At 39.0% G+C, this 17,455-nt stretch overlaps 1 long non-coding RNA gene across 1 annotated transcript; it reads right to left on the bottom strand.

Moving 5' to 3' along the window:
* Window positions 1–2,248: 2,248 nt before the first annotated feature.
* On the bottom strand, window positions 2,249–16,834 carry LOC122461778. The gene is made up of 3 exons (XR_006283948.1): window positions 16,730–16,834; window positions 9,842–9,949; window positions 2,249–2,323 (listed from the first exon to the last, which is right to left on the bottom strand). It is a non-coding gene; the product is annotated as an uncharacterized LOC122461778 (long non-coding RNA).
* Window positions 16,835–17,455: the final 621 nt, after the last annotated feature.

A 17,455-nucleotide genomic window follows, 5' to 3' on the forward strand; every position in this document is an offset into this window, starting at 1 on the left:
ACTTCTACATATATATGGCATTAACCTGCAATTGTTTGCCACCATAATATAAAACATCAATCAGCATATCTACTAACACAGTAGGTTTAAATGGGAGAAAATAAAATTGATTTAAAATAGCAAATGTCTCAGCAATGCTTTGACATAAGGCACAATTATATTTAATCTCAGTTATTCACTGTGCCATTTAGATGCATCTAAATATTCTGTCCACATAGGCAATCAATCTTTAAAGGACAGATGAAAACATATATTTGTACCAAAGAGAAGCAGGAAAATGTTTTACAGTTAAAACAAGAACAGAACAGGTAATCATCAAGTGATCCACCTTCTGTTGCCCATTCCCAGTTTCTGGCAAACAAAGGCTAGGGACACTATCCCTACCCATTCTGGATAATGGCCATTGATAGACCTATCCTCCATGAATTTATCTAGTTCTTTTTTGAACCCTGTTATAGTCTTGGCCTTCAGAACATCCTCTGGCAATGAGTTCCACAGGGTGACTGTTGTGTGAAGTAGTATTTCCCTGTGTTTGTTTTAAACCTGCTGCCAATTAATCTCATTGGTGACCCCTTGTTCTTGTGTTAAAAGAAGGAGTAAACAACACTTCCTAATTTGCTTTCTTCACATCCATCATGATTTTATAGACCTCTATCATATCCCCCCTTAGCTGTCCCTTTTACGCCACTCCCAGGTGTGGATTTTTTACACCCCTGACAAACAAACATAGTTAAACCAACCGAATTTTCTAGTATAGGCCAGACCCTAGCGAGTACTTTAATATTCCCTTTTTGTATATTCATTATTTGAATCCCTCTGGATGTCACTTACAATATAATATGCTAATGTGCCAAAGTGACTTAGAAGGCTAAGTCCCATTTTCAAAAGGGATTTAGTCCCCTAAATACCTAAGTCCAACTGAAGTTCAGTGGGACTTAGGGCTTGTCTACACTGCCCCACAGTTCAAACTGTTTGATTGTGTGAACAGCAGTGTGCATCAAAGTGCTACACTGTAATTCCCCTGGGTGGAGGCTGTGGGTGAGACCTAAAAGGTACCTAATGTAATCCTCTTCCAACAGGACTACATTAATGTAAACTAGGAACCTTTTAGTTCACACCCACAGCATCCACACAGCAGAGTTACAGCATAGCACTTTGTGTGCGCTGCTATTCTCACACCCTTATAGACCGAATTGCTGGGCACTGTAGACATAGCCTTAGGCTCCTATGTGCCTAAGTCAGTTTTGAAAATGAGACTGATGTGCTTTTGAAAATCTTGGCCTAAATATATAACGATTTGATCTGGAAAGGTGATGAACAACCTAAACCCCACTTGAGACTTGAATCTCAAAACTACATGACAAATCATGGGCCAGATTCTACAGTGTTTACTCCTGCATAGCTCCCATTGCTTTCAGTATGGGCTGCAAGTCTAGACCCAATGGCTATTTTATGGTTGAGCAAATGGTTTGGCAATAAAATCCATACCATATTATTCAAAAGGATGTATTTCCATCCTGAAAATGCTTAGCACTTTTAACAGACATTAAGGTTGGATTACTTTGCTGAGCCAATCATCCAGCCATTAAAAATCCAGAGGCATATTAGCCAAACATTTCTTAGGGGACGCAGCGCACAAAGAATCAGATGTGCTAAGGATTCTTGATCTTCCCTCCCACCCAATTCCTGAAAAACAAACAGCTAAACCCAACAAATGTGTTATTAGGATAAATGTAAAGAATGTCCACCCACATATTGAATTCTGACCATAACATTTTAAGTGGATTTACCCCAATAGCTAGGCCACGAGATGCTGATGTGTATCCAATAGTGATAGAGGAGGAAAACAAACAGCATCTTATGAGAAAAATAAGGTAATAAGGATGTAGAAATCCTGTAGAGATTGAAAATCAGGCTCTCTAGCTCAGTCTCCTTTCCCTTCTGTCTGAATCTTTCACGGTTTGTGATCTAATCAAATGTTTTTCCTGTCATCATATGGTGATATTGGACTTACCCTAGACCTGAAACAACTTAAATGCCAATCTCTGCAATTTACCAGAGGGAAAAGATACCCGGCAAGTGTTCTGGAAGGCAATGTTCCATTCACTATATTCCACAATCAGATACACAGCTGTATAAATTCTGCAGATAAGATTTTATAATAATGCTTAAAGTGTCATGAAAAGATGACATTTCAGTTCTTCTGCTGTGGAGGATTCTGCTTGCCCAGCAAAATCTGAATCATACACTCGCATGCATACAAGCGATATCCACGGATATGAAGCTCATTCTGAGTCCCTACTTGTTGAGCTGTATGGAAGATCTGAAGGAGGACAAAGAAGGAGATGAAGCATAAGAATTTTCACTAGATCAGAATTAAATATCTAGGCCCCAGTCCTGTAAGGAATTACAACACAGGCAGACTCCTGTACCCAAAAGCAGCCCTTCCAGACTTAAATAAGGTTCCATGCAACAGTATTGACCTGTTTTCAGGATCGCGGGCTTAAATGATTAGGGTGAAATTCTGTGCTGCTAGTTGCAGAGGTGCAGCACAGAACTTGCAGATCAGGGGGAGGTTGGGCTAGAAAGGTTTTCAGCAATCTTTTCACTTTTCTGATCCTGAGCAGCTCCCTTGGTTGAAGAGCATCAGACCCTGTGCTGGCCATTACTGGCTGATTGCTGCCGAGAGAGAACATAAGAGTCTTTCTATAGCTGACAACTAACTGAACTCTTATTTAACTTGACTGACAGACGCCTGTGTTTGGAGCTGTAGGGCCCAGACATTTTTGGTCAAGGGAGAGCTAGTGTAGGGATTTGAAGAAAGGAGTGATTGTCTGATCAACGAGTGAGGAAGAGAAGACAGAACTTTAATTTGCTTTATTATTTTTATTGTAAATAATAATTAACATGCTTGTCTGCAGTCACCTCAGAGAGACAAGGAATGGAATGGCACAGAAACAAAATCTCCTCATTCCTGTGGACTGGCTGAAGAACACTGGCAGAGTTGTGTAGGGAAACCTACACTAAAGCTACCTATACTGTACCTGTTCAGTGGACAGAGGTCAATCCTTATAAGCACAAAGATACCTAATTAATAGGTGTAAAAAAAACAAAACAAAAAAAAATGCTAGTACTAAAAAAAGCATTAAAAAGTTAGCATACCTATATACTGCAGACCTATGAATCTCATCTTTCTTATTTGAACTACTGTAATTCTTTCACAATGCAGAATAGAACAAACATCATTAGTATTCTAAAATACAGTCAATTTATTAATAGTCAAGTAGAAATGTGTTACTACTCTACAGATATGTACACTGGGCAATTCTAGGGCTGATTTTAGATTTGTGTCAACTTTTCAGTTTTTATGCAACCTATAATTAATTAGTAATGGTATCAAATATACTATTTATTATGTACATATTTAAGATAATATTTTAGCTAATACTGGCTCAAAGCAAAGACACTTGCATATTTTAATTCAGATATAATTAAAGATCCATTAACAACTTCTCAGCGGTATTAAATTCAGAAACAAGGATTCTGATTTTGAGAGGAAATTTTGAGAATTTTTTTTTTTTAAAGAGTAGAGAGTTGGATTCTATGGACATAATCTACCTTTCAGAAAGCATTTGATTTAGACTCAAAAGACTCATCAAGGTTAGTAAACATTGTGTGTTAGTGGACTTGAGCTATTAAGAACAATGTTGGATTTCAAAGACTCGCTGTGCTTGTGAGTAGATGCTGCTGAGAGTAAACAGAACTGAGTGCTGGTGGGTTGCCATGAAGGTCAGAAGAATGATTTAATGTACTTTGCTTAAGAGAAGATTAAGTAGTAAGGTGATGAAATTTGCTAATGATACAGTGAGGTCACTCAGTCTGTATACAAAGGAAGAGGGATCTAAAAAATGAGAATGGATTTGGATAGGCTAGGCAAGTCCTTAATATAAAGTAATGCTTCCAAGTGTTGTGCCGGTAGGACCAGTCTGGAGTGAGGTGAAGCATGGAGCCACCCACCCCAAAGACAGCTTAAGGCAGGTACAGTACTTCTTGAAGTTCCCTGATGAATGGGGTCTGTATGCACATCGTACTGCCCTTGGAATGGTGCAGTACAGCTCTGCTGGCTAGGGCTGGTTGAAAACTTTCCATCACAATGGTTTTTCAACAGAAAATTGAGCTTTTGCATCAATGAAGTTTTCACAAAAAAGTACCTGATTTCCACTGAAAATGTAATGTTTTGTGTAACAGTTTGATTTTGGCTGAAAACCAAACTATTTTTGTTTGTGGATGCCACAGTAGTGCCTCTCAGGAGAGGAAGTGTAGTTTCCTTTTGTCCTCATTCTCCGCTATGGACCAGGCTCTCCCTCTGGATTATCTCCCACCACCTGCCCTTACAGAGAGTGCATCATGGGAGGCTGCAGTCTTACCAAGGAGCCTGGCTTATAAAAAGAATGGGAGCATTAGGCACCTTGACAGCATTTCCAAACTGAAATATTTTGTTTTTCAATTTTTCAAAAAAAGTTGATATTCTCACTGGGGAAAAAATAAAACATTCTCCAAACAATTCTACTGTTGGCTGCTGTGCAAGTGATGGGAGCAATACACCTGCTTCTTTCAGACTTTTATGGTGGTTAGTGCTTCTGAGGACACAAGGAGAAAGCAGTGCCTGTATGGACCCTTGCACAGAAAGTGTAAGTGACACAGAAAGCTTCATGTGCCCTCCCTCCTTGTTCATCTGTGCAATGGCCAGTCGCAATATAGACTTTAATGTGAGGGATTATAAGTGAATAAGGCTAGAGGCAAGAAATGGCATTACATCTCAATGGTCACACTTTGTATCACAAGGTTTTAAACTAGAGAAGGATTCTGGGGGAGTGGGTGCTGGATTAAATCCTAGAATGTTTGACTGAGAGTTTTACATTGAACATGACTAAAACTTTCCATAGTGCATCCGCTGAAGTGATCTGTAACTCACGAAAGCTTATATAATAAATAAATTTGTCAGTCTAAGGTGCCACAAGTACTCCTTTTCTTTTTGTATAAGTACAGTTATCTAATACATCGGAAGACATTTTATCACTGTATAATAGGACTACTCAAGCCACATGTGGAATTTAGCACGTAGGAGCCAATCATCATAATATGAGAAAGGATATGTAGCAGAAGAGTTCCAGGTGCACTCCAGTAACTCTCATAACAAGCAGAGCTTTGCTACCAACTCCCACATCCAAGTCCAGTATTGAAAATTGCTAAAGGGAACAGGCATACATATGCATGCATGCTGCAAGACTATTTCAGTTGATGAAAATACAAACAAGGGCAAAAGGAGTAAAGGAATTTAGAGAAATATTGCTTTGTACCGAGAATCCATTTGTGTGTCATATACGTGTAATAAATGAAACATATTAAAAGGAACAATGTTCAGTTGTCTCCAAAAGGCATCATTATATTTTGATGAACATTACGGTGATGCAGACTGCAAATTCCATGGAAAGGGTATGTCTGAACTTCTTGGCCTTATTCGTCATTAATATTCCTGTTGGGCATGTCTGTGTAGGATTTCATTGAAAAGAAAAAACTATAGGTATATTAATATATCCTCTTTCAGAATTCTAAATGATATTTACCTAGAGAGAGGAGAGGGTGAATTTAACCACACAAGAAGCATATATTGGTGCTTTTTTGTAGCTGGTCCAAAAATCCACCACTAAAGCAGAAATAAAACTATGAAGCAGAGCTGCCATCTTGTGACCGAACATTGCAATTAAAGGTTTCAGAGTAGCAGCTGTGTTAGTCTGTATCCATAAAAAGAAAAGGAGGACTTGTGGCACCTTAGAGACTAAAATTTATAAGAGCATAAGCTTTCCTGAGCTACAGCTCACTTCATCGGATGCATTCAGTGGAAAATACAGTGGGGAGATTTATATACACAGAGAACATGAAACAATGGGTGTTACCAAATCTCCCCACTGTATTTTCCACTGAATGCATCCGATGAAGTGAGCTGTAGCTCACGAAAGCTTATGCTCTCATAAATTTGTTAGTCTCTAAGGTGCCACAAGTACTCCTTTTCTTATTGCAATTAAAATTGCACTTAGGAAAAAAGGGGTTTGGAAATTAGGAGCTCTGTCTCAAATATCTGCATCTTTCACAAAGTGTTATTCATGGATCATTTGCTGGTGCCCCCAATTCAGCCAGGTATTTAAGCACAAGTCTAACTTGAAGTATGCAAAAAGTCCGGTTGGTTGGAACTACTCACCTTTAAAATGATGCATGTGCTTAAGTACCTTTCTGAATTATGGCCATACCACTTATTTTCTCCTGCTTTAGTTTCACATTAAAAGAGGGGAAAATATATTGAATACTTTCCAAATATTCCTTCTCCATATAAGTAATTTCTGTGAATGAAAGGTGGTTCAGGTGGTTAAGTATAATAGTAAAGTCTCTGTGTTCAATTCTGGCCCACAATACAAAAAGTTGAGAATCCCTGTGTGAGCATAGGATTTGTCTATATAGTACTGCTCCTTTTAATCAAGACTCCCATTGACTTATGCATGCACGGGATCAGGCCACACAGGTCTATTAAGATATTATGAACAAAATAATAGACACAATCCTGCACAGCCTGTCATCTAAGTAGCATTTAAATAGTATTATTTGCATATCCTCATGAGTAAGGATTTGCAGATCTGAGGTCTAAATCTTTGACAGAAGTACCAGGGTCCAATTTGAAGCTCTGGATGTGGAGCAATCTGTATAGAAATGGTCAATGAATGCCTGAGTGAACACTGAGGAGAAAAGCAAGAAAGGGAAATAAAATAAATCCCCAAAAGATAGCTATGTAACCTGGATGGCAGATTTCTGTTCCTAACATATATGCTGTCCCTAATTTCTGTTGAGATGTGCTTTTCTGACCTAAAAGAAAGTATTTTGCCCGTTGCTCTGTGATACTTCATTTTCTCCAATATAAAATCTCTCAAAAAAGATATCACGGACAGGAAGTATTCACCAATATATAAGAATTTTGCACAAACAATTTAATATTTGTTTAAATTAAAAATAGGTGCTGCAAAATAGATGTTGGGAGTGCGTATACAATACAGAAGTACTTGAATATACATCAGTTTGGTTTAAATCAGGAAGATGATGTTGGTTGAAAACCAACATTATCACTTTTAAAAGTAGGTCCTATTGGTTCCTTCCAGATTTTAATAATAAAATATCCCAGTTTATAGCTAGATATGTACATTCTGTGTCATTAAACTTGACTTTTCAGAGATAAAAGAAAAACCTAATTAAAATGAAAGCAAAAACGGATCATATTTAGCATTGCCACTTTCCTGGTCTACTTTGTAACTAAATGTCTTGTACTGATAGACTTCCCTGCCTTTCCCCTTGTGACAAAAGCTGAGCCTCACCGGCTTCCTCTGCATGTGATGCAGAACTTACATTCATTTTTGGCTTTTGGCCCAAGGGTAAACGACAGGCAGCATAAGAAAGGTTATACTTCTATCAGTAACCAAGGACTTTTCATATTATAATCTTGCATAAGGTATGAAAATGGGAGGTTATATATGGTACCAGTGGCATAAAGACAGAGAATATAAATTAATAAGATTAAGTAATAACTTTATATGGATGAAGCACGATCATGTCTTTTCTTAAGATTATTTAAGAAAGGCCCTAATTGTACAATGTATAGATGTCATAATGTTCAAGCTAATGACTTAGATCTATTAGCTTGAGATAAGACTCTCATATAATTCTTTAAAAGGCACCTTTATATGTAGGTGAGTGTCACTTTAGTAAAATTAACATTTTGAATGTCTTTTATAATACTTTGTTACTGTATGAAAGTGTTAGGTGTCTGAGAATTTACACTAACTGAAATCTGCAATAGCCTCAAAATCTCTGTCTGCTAGTTTTCTGTCAAACCCTGTTTTGAAGGCTGTACCTGGGCTCCAATTCTCTCGTCCACTGGGGAAGAACCTGGCACAATTATTGAGGGTAGGTGGCTTGTGTCTCAGCAACTTTTGGGTGCTGACAGCAGTTTTGTTCCTGGCATAGGCTGTGTAGCCCTGAGAAGATCCCTAAATTGCATTCCCACTGCCATGACCTCTACAAACCTTGAAGCAGATGGAGACTAGTCAGAAACTCCCGCAACGAGCCCCATGTGCCATTGGCATGCATGGTCCCATGTCATCCCAGCACATATGTACCTCTGCAGAGCATACCCTCTGTGCCAACAACCCTTGCAAGATGAAGTGTAGAACTAGCATGATAGGGAGGCTCCCTGCACCAAAGGTATTTCCTCAGATAGACATGAATTAACTGATGATTAAGGTACCCAGACTTCTAGGAACTCCAGACTTTGGGCCAGACCAAGGTTCCATTGAAGTCACTGGTAATACTAATATGCTTTGTAGTGGAGTTGGATCAGACTCTTAATTAAGAAGTCAACTTACATAATTGACTAACATAGCGGCAAATACCATAAACTTTATATTTTAGTTAGTACATTGGATAGATGCTTCTTTAATGTTGGATTTTAAATAGTATGATCTTTAAGTATGGGTTATTTTTTATCAAATAGTTAACAGCTAATATGATAATTGGGGATTTTTAATCCAACTTAAACATCCATATATGTCCTTGAAGATTTACATATTCAAAGTAATGCAATTATAATTTTAGTGCTTGTGTACTTTTAAGTTAATCACATGGCATTCAAATATATCCTTGCATGTATTTAAAGAGACATTCTTAAGTAGTTTGTGTGTCAAAATGTAACTTACCTAAAGCCTTGTATACACAGCCCTGCAGTGCAGATTATGGGGGCACAAGTTGCGGTGGGGACTAAAGTGTTGTGCTGTAACTGCCTTACGTAGGCCCAGAGTGTGCAAACTAAAGGGTATCCAGTTTGTGTAACATAGTCCTGTTTCAACCAGTATGTTAACATAATGTTCAAACTTACATATATAAACTGTTTTTTTCCCCGCAAGGAAGTATGCTGTGTGCACACATTCATATATTTATACAGGCAAACACAGATAATTAATGTTTTGTATATTTATAAACAATTTTATGTATAATTATATAACCAGTTTAAAAAAATCATGTTAAAAACATTAAGGTTACAAAATCAAGAACTCAAAAGTTAAGAAATGCCAGAATTAAGGTTGCTTGTTGCAACCTAAATTCACCTCCCTCCCCTTACACTTATGATATGGTCTTTATTTACATCTTCAGATACTACTTTTTCCACTGGGCCTTGCCTCATTCCGTGCACAAAATGGGCAGTGATCATTTGTTTGGCTATGTCTACACTACCACGGTAAGTCAATCTACGCTACACAACTCCAGCTACGTGAATAACATAGCTTGAGTCTATGTACCTTAGATCGAGTTACCGTGGGGTATCGATGGGAGAAAATCTCCTGTCGACTTAACCTTACTCTTCTCATCGGGGTAGAGTACAGGGGTTGACTGGAGAGCGATCGGCAGTCGATTTGGTGGGGTCTTTACTAGACCCACTAAATCGACTGCTGGTGGATCGATCTCAGAGTGTTGATACCGGCTGTAGTATAGACCTGCCCTTTGTCTGCTCTTTGTGTGGCTCTATTCCTTATTTATGGCACATTATTCAAACCCTTCAAAATTGTTAATTTCCTCCTGGTTTTTCTATGGCACTCTTCACTATCATGTCTGAGTGCTGCACAAACATTAATGAACTTATCTTCATAATGCGCCTGTAATATAGATGGGGAATGGAGTCAGAGAGATCAAAATCCAAAGTAGCCGCTAAATTTGGGTGCCCAATTTGATTTTTCAGAGTACTTACCACTATATAACACTTTCAGTGTTCAAAGCATAGCTCCCATTGACTTCAGTTGCATTGTGAACTCTCAGTACTTCTGCATATCAGATCACAGGGTCTCAAGTCAGGCACCTAGAAAAACATAAGTAGTGACTGCCTGTGGAAAGCTTGGTTTAAGAGATTTGCTTAGCATCACATAGAAACTCTCTGGCAGAAGTAGGGATAGAATCCAGATCCCCAGGGTAGCATTCAACTGCCTTAACCAAGAGACCCTACCTGGCAAATTTGGCAGGAAACATAACGCTGTTTTCAATTTTCTAAAGGCAATTTTTATATAATAGTTCTAAAAATACATTAAAACTTTTTTGAAAGCACTCGACAGCATTGCTCTAAACCTGTCAGGCCAGATCCTTGAAGTCAATGGAACGACACAGATTTACACTAGCTGAGGATCTGGGATGTAATGAGTAAATCTCATACTTGATTGACAATTAATAGATACCTGCCATCTTACATCTAAAGTTTGTGATTAAGTGAGAAATGTCAAAGATTTGACAGGGGTGTTGGGAACTGTATAACACCCTTTGGATGTGATGAGTGTTGCATGGCTAAACCATGTGCAATGCTTTGAAAATTAGGGGGTTGGAGCATCACTGCAGTACTTTCAGAAAGTGCATTTTGTGAATCATTAGATAAAATCTGAACTGAAGTAATGCACTGCAACAAGTTATAGTCAAATAATCCCAGCCTCCTAAGTGCATTGATCTTTCTAATTCTTATCCTCAATGGTTATGATTAGGTGACATCTGACAAGTAGATGCACTGAATTACTGCTGTAGAGAATTATTTCAGTGAGTGAAGCAACCTTTCATATAAAACTGTGTAAGATGTAATTTGAAGCTGGCCCTTTGAAACGTTGAGTAGTAGTGTTAGCTGAACAGTGTGGTTCAAATAGATTAAACTGCACCTGTGTACTAGACAATTAGCCATTAAAATGCTCCATCAAATTGTTTAGAAATCCTTTATATTTCTTCATAGACATTTCAAAAAGGGTTTGATATGCCCAGGATGTGTTCTTACTTTCCTTGCTTATGCAGAAATGGAACTGAAAGCCAACTCAATTATTGTAGGTTATAGGTTCTCTCCTTCAATTTTGTCAACAAGTGATGATAGTCATGTCATTTCCAAGAATCTGGGCTTTTATCTTGGCATGTCTGTGACTATCTGGAAGTTCATCATTTTCAATTTCGTAATGTCTGACAGCCATAAGTAATATCACTTTCCCACCTCAAGTGTTAGGAGTTTTAGATAGCTGAAAATACTACTGTATATTTACTGTGTAAAGGTATATAAATATCCAATAGTATTGATACATGTCCTCATTGTCAGAGAAGCTGAGCACATACAGCTCCCATTAAAATAAAAGCACAACTATTTTTACCATACCGCCCAACACTACAGAGATGCACTCCCAAAGCACCTTCAACAAGAACTCAGTTCTTGAATCCTATCCCAGCTTTAACCAGTATCGTTATACCAGCACATACCTGAATTAACATTTGATATCATTTCTGCCCACACACACTTTGGATCAATATCCAGTTTGAATACAACTCCTGATTCTTTGAATTTTGTCCAACACTAATAATAAAATGTGGAGTATAAATCAATGTATTTGGGCCACTACAAATGAAGTATAAAATAGTAAAGCACTTATAATATATCTCAGAAACCTGATTTTAAGAAGTGCTGAGTGTATGTGTAGGAGTGGGTGAGGAAACCATTAACCCTAGAAAACATGGGGGAAGGGGAAAATCTGGATCTGGCCATACCTTCAAAGATATAGTAGGCTGACGCCATTCCTCTGAGATACACAACAGGGGTGTAAATTCCTGTGTAACCCCCTTTTAGGGCACAGTTTTGGTATGTGGGGTCTGTGGAGACAGGACCTATTTGACATTTGCATTCCTGGGTTTTGGATCCAGTTGCCCACAAAACCCAGAAATTAAGTCCAGATCCCCACATCCCTGGAAGCTCATAAATGTTTGGATCCTGACTTTCAGTTCAGCACTCTCTCTTGGAATGAGCTGCTAGCCGCTCCTGCACTCAGAGGCTATGGTTAGAATGAAATTACAGGTTCAGGTCTGACCAAGATATATGTGTGACTGTAATTGTGAACTGACCCAATTCAGTCCTCAAATGAGCTTTACTCCGAGTTTCATGAGGAATATAAGGATTCACCATGGCTAAATGTCTGAGCAGTGCACCATGCAAGCATTCTGTCCTGAGATGAAGTAAGGATTCTTGTTTTGCTATTGGCCCTGAATATTGAACTTTGGGCACATAAAATAAGAGGCAATGTTTTTAAATTTTAGGATGCAAAGAATGACAAGAGCTACCCCATCACCCATCCTTTTATTTTTAAGGTCAGTTTCAGTGTAAGATTAAGTATAGTTATAGCTTCTGGCTACTTTGATTCAGGCTCTTTGTTAGCCATATGTTATATCAGTACATCTTTCTGATGCTTTCAGTATTCACACTTTCTGAAGTCACTTAGCATGCAAAACAAAGTTACTTTTAAAACATGAACACCTTTGTCCAGTGAGTCAAGATTTTCATAAGGTGAATGCCCAAATATTTTGCATTCAGTAGTATGTACTTTTCTCAGAGCTGACAGTGAATACTTCCCAAAATTAACACAAAACAGTGCAAAAAATACTGCTTTTCAGGTACTAGTGATATAGTTATTTATAGCAAAGAGAGAGACAGATCCCTTCTTAATGTACCCATCTTGTCCCAAATTGTCTTCTTTTCCTGATGGGAAAATTCTGCCCATGTTTAAAGACATACTTAAACAGAATGTGCTTCAGAAGACATCTTTAGGTCACAGTCCTAAAAAACGCTTTAGATGATTGTAATCAAAAGGGGTTCAAACTGGACTGTGGGACCACTGAATCTTCTATCTGTCCAATCTGGGGTGTCTCTGATGCTGTATCAAGCTAAAAACCTCTGGCAGGCACTGCACTTCACAGAAATCCACGGGCAGGGACACATCCAACAGAGTTACATGAGTGATCTCCCAGGCACTCATGAACCATCAATAGGGAGGCTTCAGCCAATTCCCCATGCTCCGCAGCCTTGAACTCCAGAACTGTACCATCTTGCACTGGTCAGAAGCCTGATCAGTGTAAGTTCATTAAGTTTGCCACTCCCTCTGTGTGGAATGGACATACACTAGCCTTTGTAAACTGAGCTGAGATTTTCCAAGCACTTCAACCAAAACACACTGTTTTAGGTAAAATATGAAACAGCTTTATTAGCAACAGAAACCTAGATTTAAAGTGATTATAAGTAGCAAGAGTAGAGATCAAAGTTGGTTACCTAAGAAATAAAAATAAATTCACAGTCTAAATTCTACAAACTAATCAGGATTTGAATCCTGTCTCACCCTGACAGATGGTACAAACAGGATTGTGTTCCCTCTAAGAAGTCTCAGGGATGGCCCTTTGGAGAGTGGATTCCCTCTAATGGGCCATCACCATTGTCTGGCTACTCCATCATTGTACCTGAAAGGCTAGTTGTGGGTATTCCCAACCTCACAAAGTATTGCAGTGTCACATGCAGCAATACTTCATAACTTCCCATATAATGCTAGCACATACAATCCAACAGGATAGTAATCTTCAACAGATCAAGACTTTTAAAATGATATTTCACAAGGTATACTTTGTATAAAACATGTCATAATTATAGACAGTGGTGAATGTGGGGATTTCAGGGTGTTAGTCTGAGGTACAGAGTGTCGCAATGATCATTTAATGGAAGATACATCATGAGAAATAGTAATATAGTACCTTAAGTTTGGGTAACAAGTCTGAAACCACTGGCTACATGCTGCTCATCCCAAAGACACACAGCTTCAGACAGCTAGAAAGTACATACCATTGAATTCTGAGAAAATTACTAAGTGAATTATGATTTTTGGAAAGTTAAAAGATATTAATTTGAAGTTCACAAAATGTTCAAACATGTATATGTGAAACCTCAGAGCTACTTGCTGATGCTACAGATAACATAGAACAGATATTACAGTTGGAACTTTTGGCACAAAATGGGAAAAGTCCTTCATCATGCAGAAATTTAATAAGCAAAATTTACTTGAAATAGCCTCATGTGAATTTTGTACTTTATGTATTTTATGACTTTTGCAGCTGCTGCACTGAAGCTGTTCAGCTGAGCACAGGCTTAATAAAAAATGTAATGGCAAAATTGATCGGTATATTCATTTTTATTCAAATAGGTCTAAAAGCTCAGCCAATTCCATACTGTATGCATAAAAGTAGAGTGTAAACTAACAGGTTGTGAGGAAGAAACTTCTCCACTAATATAGATGGATGTGATTTGAATGCCCCCACTGTCTATAAGAGACAGTCACTATCAATCTATACTTAACAGTAGGTCAGTACCTAGTCTCCAACATCAGCATGCATTTTCAAAACTTGTAGGGGTGTAATATGGAGGGCTGAAGCTCATGGAAGTTTGTTACTGAGTTGAGAAAAAGGTAAGAAGCAAGAGCATAACTGACTATATATACCCCATCAGGATTTGTCCTTCTTTTGTAATTTTACTTTTTCAATTTTTGTTGAATGCTGTTCATATAAAAGTCATACCCCTCCCAGACATTGACTCTGTTCTAAGCTTGAATGTTTTTATTTCTCAACAGAAATAAATATAATTTATTTTCAGAAGACAGAGAATAAAAGCATTGGCTAAGGTCTGTCTTACAGTGAATAAATGCTTTGCAAACATTTTCACAGAGATTTACCATGCACCCCAATCCTGACCTGCTTGCTAATCCAGTCTGGTGTCTATTGAATAGAGTTAATCAGTCATTATGCATTGTGTACATTGCTTGTGACATAAACCAACACTCATTCAGGATTATTATGACACCATGTGTGTGTCCTAAATAGAGCTGGGTGTCATTTTTCAGGTGAAAGCTTTTTCAATGAAAAATGCAGATTCAGGGACATCAAAATATTTCACAAATTCATGTTGTTTTTGCCAGACTGTTTTGATCAGAAAAAAAATCCAAGAAACCCAATCAAAAGCATTTTCTTTTGACATTTTTGAAATAAAGTTTTGGGGGTTTAGTTTGGAAATTATATCAAAAAATTTTATTTTAAATGTTTTTAAAAGCAAAAAACATTCAATCAAAATGAAACTTTTTTGACCCAAAATGAATTTCTCAACTTTTCAACTGAAAATTATTGTTTTAAGTTCAACCCCAAACAATTAAATACATATATATACACACACACACATTCTGAATTGCCAGTGAACAAAAAAAATCTGTTAGTCACCCCCACCCTAGTTCCAATCAACATGGGCCTGATTCATCATTGTGTGGCAACAATATAGACTCAGACTTTAAGGCCAAAAGGGACCATTTTACTCAGGTGTGCTGGAACAATTCGAACAGTGGGGGTGCTGAGAGCCATTGAACCAAACTGTAAACGCTTCCAGGGAGTGTGGCATCACTCCCAGCACCTATGATTGTGATCATCTAGTTTGACCCCCACCAGAGAACTTCAATCACCCCTTCCGTAATAGACCCCTGAGTTACTGATGTCCTCAAATAATGATTTAAAGACTTGAAGGTACAGAAAATCTACCATTTATTCTAGTTTAAATCAGCAAGTAACCCATGACACATGTTGGAGAGGAAGGTGAAAACTCTCCAGTGTCTCTGCCAATCTGATTGGAGAAAAATTTCTTTGAATATGGCAGTCAGTTAGACCCTGAGCATGTTGGCCAAACCCACCAGCTAGACACCTGGGAAAGATTTCTCTGTAGTAACTCAGAGCCTTCCCCATTTAGTGCCCCATCTCTGACCGTTGGTGATATTTACTACTAGCTGTTGCAGGTGGGCCACATACCATCCCGTACATAAACTTATCAAGCTTAGTTTTGAAGCCAATTAGATTCACCCCTCCCCTGCATTCCCACTGGATGGCTGTTCCAGAACTTAACGCCTCTGATGGTTAGAAAACTTCATTGGATTTCAAGTCTAAACTTCTTGATAGCCAATTTATATCTTTGTTCTTGTGTCAACATTGGTGCCTGAATTAAATAATTCCTTTCCCTCCCTAAGTCTACCTCATCATTAATATACAATGCTACTGCACCATCTTACCTTTATTTGTCTTTCCTGAACAGCACATACCCTTCAATACCTGTACTGAGAAGAACTCCACCAAATGGAATCAGACACAATTCCACTGATTCCAGTGGAGTTTCACTGATGGAAACTCTGATACTACAACAGAGAATCGGCCCTCTTCTGCAAAACTGAAAGATTTATGCAAAAAGGATCTGCTCCAGAGCACACTGAAGAAAGATTACTATTGATTGCAATAGGTTTGGATCAACAGCTTAGACATTGTGCTGTCAAGCCCCTCTGAACAGCTTAATCAATTTACCAGTACCGCCATAAGCAACTTCAAATAATTTTGCAAACCCCAAACAACTAAATTAAGAATCTAAAATGATAAACTCCAACAAGGACACTGCATAAATCCTGAATCGACATACCTTATTAAAAATCTTGAATATATTGTCAAAGCCTTTGTACACATGGCGGTGACAGAACTAGGCTCCTGTTAGCCATGCTTAATTAATATGAGAAGCGTAGACCACATTTATTTACTCTAATCAGTCCGTTAGCTGAGCTTTGGAATAAAGATACACTTGAATTGCTGCAGAAAGTGTCAGAATGTTTCATAACGGGCAAAGGAACAGTTAGTTTCTTTCAAAATGCTAGTGCTCTGTGATCCTGTAGTTGCCACTTCTACCAGCAGCCAGTTCATGAGCCATGGGCCTGAGAGAGATTGTAACCGGGCACAGACTCACCAGCGGCACCTCCTGCTCGTCGTCTCCGGGAATTAACGTTCCAGCCTCCAGAGCTCCCTCTTCAGGCCAGTGTCTCCCCTTGCTGCTGGCTCCCGTGTCCCTCCCAGGACCCTGGTGCCCTTTTCACTGGATGCTGCCCTCTGGCAGTACCCCACAGTTCTGGGTCTCCCCCTCCCAGGGAAACCCCCACCCCTACCTCACCTCAGTCATAGGCTCCTGCCAGTCACCAGCTAGCCCCCGCACCCTGGGGCAGACTGCAGTATGAGCCACTCATCACAGGCAAGTTTGGGTTTGGACCTGCTGCCTCTGCCTACCCGTGGCTGCCCCTGCAACCCCCGTACCTAATGGGGCTTTCCTAGGCCGGAGCTCCCAGGCTCCCTTGGCCTTTCCCCAGCACTGCTCCAAACTAGGTATCCTGCTTGCCACCTTGCAGCCAGGCCCTTCTCCCTCTAGAGGCAGAGGGAGACTCTCCCTGGGCTTCTGCCTCACAGCCTTTATAAAGCCAGCTGGGCCCTGACTGGGGCCTGGCCCCCAGCTGAGGCTGCTTCCCCAATCAGCCCTGCTGCCTTCCTTCTACAACAGCCCTCTCTCAGGGCTATTCTAAACCCCTCTGGGCCTGAGCGGGTGTCCACCCCGCTACAGAGATCATTACTGCTCATTTTTACAAGAATTCATTACGTATCTCAAAAATGAACAACATAGAAAACAGATCAAGGAAGTTGTCTT

Source organism: Chelonia mydas, chromosome 9 (genome assembly GCF_015237465.2).
Source record: "Chelonia mydas isolate rCheMyd1 chromosome 9, rCheMyd1.pri.v2, whole genome shotgun sequence".
Classification (NCBI taxonomy): Eukaryota; Metazoa; Chordata; order Testudines; family Cheloniidae; genus Chelonia; species Chelonia mydas.